The sequence below is a fragment of the Priapulus caudatus genome, unplaced genomic scaffold (assembly GCF_000485595.1).
Source record: "Priapulus caudatus unplaced genomic scaffold, Priapulus_caudatus-5.0.1 Scaffold9, whole genome shotgun sequence".
In the NCBI taxonomy this organism is placed as follows: Eukaryota; Metazoa; Priapulida; class Priapulimorpha; order Priapulimorphida; family Priapulidae; genus Priapulus; species Priapulus caudatus.
Genome location: NW_014577070.1, coordinates 362013 through 369271, shown reverse-complemented (window position 1 = coordinate 369271; position 7259 = coordinate 362013). Strand labels below are relative to the sequence as shown.

At 43.3% G+C, this 7259-nt stretch overlaps 1 long non-coding RNA gene across 1 annotated transcript in view; it reads right to left on the bottom strand.

Annotated features, from left to right (window-relative positions):
• The window catches only part of LOC106806713, an 18233-nt gene extending 15988 nt beyond the window's left edge, over positions 1–2245 (bottom strand). Inside the window, exon 1 of the long non-coding RNA XR_001393576.1 lies at positions 1738–2245. This is a non-coding gene — a long non-coding RNA (uncharacterized LOC106806713). The remainder of the gene's footprint in view (positions 1–1737) is intronic.
• Positions 2246–7259: the final 5014 nt, after the last annotated feature.

Below are 7259 nucleotides of genomic sequence, written 5' to 3'. Positions count from 1 at the left end.
CATATATTTTCTTAGGCTCTAATAATGTAGGCGAGCGCTTCCAAGTCCCAAGTTGATTGCATTGTGCTGCCATCTAATGTATTATGTCAACTGGTGTGTGAGTGTTGGTGCATGGACAAATCCAATTTTATGCGACCTGTAGGCGTGATTTTTTCCCTAGGTCAATCAAGAACATAGGGCTCTAGTGAGCGCTGCTATTGGTTGAGTTTGTTTCGTCGCTCAATGACGTCACAGTGTCGTCATATTCATAGCACATCCAAAATTCATAATTACAATATTCCTCAATAGCAAACCACAGCACGCAATTCAAGGCTGAAAGGTCGGTGGATCGAATCCCATCATTTTTTTAATTTTTTTGTTTTCTATATTTTTCTATCTTTATCCGTTTAACCATTTTTTCCCCAAATAATGCAAATATTTACATGATTTATTTACAAAAATTTAATAACAACAATTAATTTTTACAATTAAAATTGTATTTTTTATATATTTGTTTAAATAGGGTTTGGGTTATATTACTAGGGTAAGGGTTAGGGTCACAATGCAGTGAATGCACCATAAAACAGGAGTTTGAGGCACGTGATTTGTATCAACCAATGGCAACGCTCACTAGAGCCCTATGTTCTTGATTGACATGAGAAAAAAAATCACGTGACCTGTAGCTGTGTCGTCATTCTATAGACATAGTAATGGTGAAGGCATAATAGTCAGCTTTCACACATATTATTTCCGTAAACTATTAGACTATGTACAAATATTGATGGAAAACTAACGTTCACAGGTTTAATACCCATACTAACGCTGTTGCGTATGATGTGAAACAACCTGGCTATGCATTGTGCCATCGTTTGCGTTCTGCTAAACTTAAAACTGGACAAAACTAACTATAGCTTTACTTTATATACGACTTGTGTATTCCATTACATACAGACTTATTCACTAGACTTACTACTCATGAGATCACGTTGGTTTCATTCCTAGACTGAATGTCATAATTGTAATCAATTCAGGCTGCATAAATCAGGCGACGTTTGACCAGTCTACGTCACAGTTGGCAGTTTAAGATGTGTTTGAAAGCGTAATGCGTATGTGACTATAATTCCATGAAAATAATGATGGATTGCGTTCAATTTACTGAAAAAAGGATCTTACTGAACAAAAATCCCGATCACAAAGCACAGAACTAATGTTTAATGGGGCGCGAGAGGGTCTGGATAAAACGGCTTTAAACTTATACGCTCATAGCAAATCAAAGTCGGTGAAGCGGCTATATATGAGCATCTGCTAAGCTTACGAATGCAATTTGTTGCACACATATATTATAATGTAGGAAGGCGGATGAAAGGCGCATCCATCCTCGTTCGCGAGCCGCAGCGCATTTGCATACGGCAGCTATGAGATCAGCATCAGTATAACTAGTGTAGGCCAACTGCCGCGAACCCAACTGTGCTTGTTGATAGTTATGATTCTTATGAACCATCCTATGATAGGTCACAGTGGCAGGTGAACCAATTGATTTGTAGGTTGTATTTGTTTGGGCAGATCAGGATCAAGTGATTCTGATGAGATGCATCCGTTCCAGCAAACAGACTGTTACTGTTTAGTGACATTGTGTAGCAACAAATGCCAACATGGTAACCCAATGAGCTACTGCTCGCCAGCTATTTAACGATGCTATATGTTGTTATATAAATTGCAAGTCAATTCTACACATTTTATTCATTGCGCTAAAAGTACCTGATTTTGTCTTCTAAATCCATGTTCGCCATTAGCAGGACTGCTCATTCGATTTTTAAATCGGCCTCTTGCTGGGAACTGGGGTTGATACGCACTTTGATTTGAATAGGGACTTGCATAAGGACTGCTGTGTCGTGGAGTAGAGGTTAACGGAATAAAGTCTGAAGATCCGGTGTTATGTAGAGGAGATCCGGTGTTATGTAGAGGAGAACTCGGATGCTGTTGTTGCGATGGAGAGCGTGACCAGTCAGGTCGCGTCCCGCGGTGAGAAAAACCTCGATTTCCTATGCCAGCTCCGCGGGAACTGAACGGTGAGTGTTGTTGCTGAGGCCCACTATAAAATCTCGGCGCGTTTCCTTGTGCATGTCCATTACCTCTCTGAAATGGTGGCGACTGCATATACGGATTAGGAGGGAAAGGGTTTCTGTGCATGTTTAAAATTATTGGGCGAACAACAAAACAGATCACTTTTGGGACACGACATGTGCTGAACGTCATCACATGAGCCCCTATTGTCGTGACGTCATTCGCACGTTTATTCCACGGCGCCACCTCGTTGTTTTGAACATCACTTGCGTAAGCGAAGAATGCGTGTTCATTTCTTCGGCTTTATGTCGGTGAGTAGAAAACGTTTGCTTTTTAATGACAAAGTTTATCGTAACTTAATGAGATAATATGAGCAACTGTTAGATTAACTGCACAACATAAAGTGAGTTACTATATACCATGTCTTAATTATCGGGCCGGTGGGCGAGCCAAGCCAAACGGTGCAAATCCACTTTAGCCTAGGCACCTTAGGTATCACGGGTACAAGTAGCGTTTACACACCCATGTTGTGAGTTTGGTTAGGGTTAGGGTTAGGGTTTTTAAACCTGGGGTTGTCAAATAGGAATGGGCCCCTAGTACTACTAGTACTACTAGTAGTAGTACTCAGTAGTACTACTACTAGTACTAGGTACAATAATGTAACCCAAACACAGGATAGGTTATCCCCCACCTGTCCTGTGTTTGGGTTACATTATTGTATCTAACATAGTACATACTCATACAACTCTAGTTCTAACTTCTATAGCCCACGTACAGTGTACGCGGGCTATTATAGTACTACTACTACTACTAGAGCTAATACTCAGTCATGATACTGTGCACAGCCACTGCCACTGGCCACTAGCAGCAAGAACAAGCCCGCACGTACAGCACACACGTACCCATTGACTATAATAATAACCTGAACCTTATTATTTGTTATAATAGTCATAAATAATAACGTATTACCGTCTATAACCGTATTGTGTTATTGTGTTATTGTGTAGTTCCGCGGGATATGCGCACGCGACCGCGGGGATGTTCAAGAATGAAGCGCTGTCCGCAGTGGAGACGTGCGCCAAATTCGAGGCCCGGCGCACGTCTCCACAGCGGTCAGCGGATGGTCTGTAGTTTTAGAAGATGACAATGATTATATGGACGATATTCTAGAAATTGGAGATTATAACAGTCACTAACAGTCGAAGAGCCTGGTCGGTTTAGCCCCACATTAGCTGAATAAAAAAAGAGTAGAACTTAATATGAACAAAACAAATATAGGGAGGGAGGAGAATGCAGGAAGGAAAAGACGAGAAAGTGACGAGAAGAGAGAGAGAGAGAGAGAGAGGAGAGAAGCGAGAGCCGAGAGAGCGAGGCAGAGGAGAGGGAGAGGGAGAGGGAGAGGAGAGGAGGGGAGAGGGAGAGGCGAGAGGGACAAAAGGGAGAGGGAAGAGGGAGAGGCGAGCACGGGAGAGGGAGAGTCGAGAGGGCGAGAGGCGAGAGGCGCGAAGGAGAGGGAGGGAGGACAGAGGGAGAGGAGAGCGAGCAGGAGAAGGAGAGCTAGACGACGAGGAGAGGAGGAGAGGGAGCAGGGAGAGCGAGAGGAAGGCGAGAGCCGAGAGAGCGAGCAGCAGGAGAGGCCGAGAGCGTGCAGAAGCGTGCAGAGAGTAGAAGGGAGAGGCGGGAGAGAGAGAGGAGAGCAGAGCGGAGAAATTTCGTAGATGGGCTAAAGCGGTATTGTATACTGAAAGGGTATATATCTGTATAGTGCGATGTCTGCATGCATTAACTGCCTGAGCAACTTCGCGCAAAGCCTAATGCCCATTATGATTCTACTTATGTGCTTTCACTTGTAAAGAGTAATCAGCACACTCTCAACAATTCAATTATGCAAATTGTATTATTGCTCAAAAATATTTCCACTTTTATAATTAAAGTTTTGCACATTAATCGTCATTAAAATCATAATAAGCTTAAAGTCTATAAACCTCCAACAAAAATAGCTCGTTATTAGGCCTACTGTGAGCCATACTTGATGTGGCAACATCACAAAATTCTCATGGCAGCCAGAAAGTGCTCCGAATTTGACTCTTCTGAAAACTCTGTCGTGACTCATTTTTACACACTAGCAGTCGCCTACGCTAGCGCAAAATAAGTTCTTGGAACGAAAAAACACTATAATTTGTTCCTGATTGCATAAGCTAAATAATAACAATATGCAAACCAAATTTTAAAATTCTTACTGAAGTAAACATCGAATAATGAATATATAACTTGTTTTATCCTGAAAAAGCAACTGTTAATGAATCGAGCCGATTCGCTCCGCTGTTTCAAGATGTCGCTAAACATCACTGCTGGCTGCCTATACGTTCTTAAGAAAAGTATTTCATTTAGATTTTCGAGAAAAAAAGTATATGAAAGCCAGCAATACGATCTGAGTTGTAGTGAATTTTTGCAACATATGTAAGCTCACATTATTTTATCACAGGATTTTATTACATTATTTATTTCACGGGAATTAGTCACCGTGCAAAATCTTATAACGAGCCCACAATAAATTCCACGACACGACTGTACCTGACTACCTGCTGCATTTTTAAAATATCTTCACTGTGCTCATGTTACTCTCCGTCTACGTCTAACTCACTTAACTCACAAACATACAACCTACTGAACTCACAACATCGAACGTACTAAACTAACAACATCTTAACGTACTGAACTCACAACATACTTAACTCACCTGATCTCACAACATCTAACGTACTGAACCAACCAAACATCGAACGTACTGAACTCACATCCATCTAACGCACTAACTCATCAACATCTAACTCACTGATCTCACAACATCTAACGTACTGCAAACTCACAACATCTAACCTACTGCAACTCACAACATCTAACGTACTGAACTCACAACATCTAACGTACTTAACTCACATCATCTAACGCACTGAACTCACAACAGGGGCATGATTCGTCCCCGCGGTCCCAACAAGGTGTGTGGGCCGCAAATCAATCACTTAGAAGCCTACTCTAAAGTAAAGATGAAGCCATGCAAACAGCCTCCGCCTACTAATGTCTGCCACACAGAGTAGCGTCATTACAAACGGTGCGCAAGTCGTAAAGCGATACAAGCACAGTTGGGTTCGCGGCAGTTAATGGCCTACACTATTATACTGATGCCTGCATCTTCATAAGCTGCCGTATGCAAAATGCCGCACTGCCGCCCTCGCGAACCAGGAGATGCGCCTTTCATCCGCCTTCCTACATTATAATATATTGATGCAACCAATATTGCATTTCGTACAGCTTAGCAGATGCTCATATATAGCCCTTCACCGCACTTGATTGCTCATGCAGCCCTATAAGTTTTACAAGCCTTTTATCCGACCCCCCCCCCCCTCTCCGCGCCCCCATTAAACATTATTCTGCTTGCTTGTCACGCGATTTTGTTCAGTAAGCATCCTTCTTTTCAGTAAATTGAACGCAATCCATCATTATTTTCATGGAATTATAGCTCACATACGCATTTACCTTTCAAACACATCAAACTGCCTAACTGTGACGTTTCAGACTGGTCAAACCTCGCCTATTTATGCAGCCTGCAATGATTACAATTATGGACATTCAGTCAGAATGAAACCAACGTGATCTCATGAGTGATAAGCTCCAGTGAATAAGTCTGTATGTAATAATACACCAAGTCGTAATATAAAGTAAAAGCTTATATTAGTCTTTGTACCAGTTTTAAGTTTAGCAAGAACGCAAACGGATGCACAATGCATAGCCAGCGTTGTTTCACAATCATACGCAACACCTTATATGCGGTATTAAACTCGTGAACGTTAGCTTTTCATCAATATTTTTAACATAGTCTAATAGTTTACAGAAATAAATCGCTGTGAAAGCTGACATCTTATGCCTATCACCATTACAGTATGTCTAGAGAATGACGACAAGCTACAGGTCACGTGCATTTTTTTTCTCATGTCAATCAAGAACATAGGCTCTAGTGAAGCGTTCGCAGAGTGCCATTGCGTTATACAAATCACGTGCTCAAACTCCTGTTTATGGTGCATTCACTGCATTCGTGGACCCTAACCCTTACCCTCCAGCGAATATAAACCCAAACCCCTATTTAAAACACAAACTATATATAACAAGTCCGCAGAGCACAGCCGCCTCATCTAACGTCTACCGTGACTCTGTGGTGGCAGTCGTGGATTCTATAAACCCTGTAGTCCCAAATTTCACATTACACGCCAAACAGTTCTGCGAATCACAGGTGTATCAAAACCTTCTCAAAGGAATGTTCTTGGCAATCGTTTATGAAAGTTAGCCACGAGATGCACGTACGTTTAATGCAGGCTTCTTCGAATAGCCGGTAACCGTATCTTTTACCGCCTATCGCCGCAATTTGTTACCGGCTATCAATTGCAGAGGGGCTGAAACTCCCACTAAAGTGGCTTAAAATATTTAAATCCATATCTGAAAAAACGAAGTTTATTTTAAATACTTCCAACCCAAGACTAACTCTGTGCAGGCGCGGGTCGCCGGCCAGTTTGTTTAGGTCCCAAGTCACACACATGACACGACGCACGGCCCCCGCGCACTGAAAATCACTATTTGGCCAGTGCCTTGTTGTCGCTGCGGCCCTCAGCCATCTCGCTTACTCTTCGTCGACGCGCCGCTGCACCAACGCTATTGCATGCCGTTGTCATTCGCTCGTGCGCGGCCGTGTGCTCGCGGATTGTGGGTGGAGCATGTTTCAAGATAGGTTGGGCGCACGATCCGACGCATGAAGGCTACATCCCAGACAGGACGCCAAGACACGCGGCTGCAGCGCGCTCGACCAACGCCAGACCCACCGGAAGCCAACACGATGGTATTCGTTGTATGTTCGTCGCTGACGTACAACACCCGGGTAGCGCACACCATAGCGCCACAGCCTAGCCGCTTTCTAACGCATGGTACAGCGAACATGCACCCGAATCATGCGCGTGCTGAGACGAGATGCCCTCAAACGAGTGCTGAACCGACGCTCTGTCAGGAGCCCAGCTCTTCTAGCCGGTTCCACAATACTGTACGCAAGAATGTATACGCCATGGGTACATAACGGCCGTCGCTCACCACCTCATCATCAACTTCTCCTCCGACCCTAGGGATGATGACAGAGACCTGCGATCGGTCGTCTAGAAGAACCAACCTCAAAA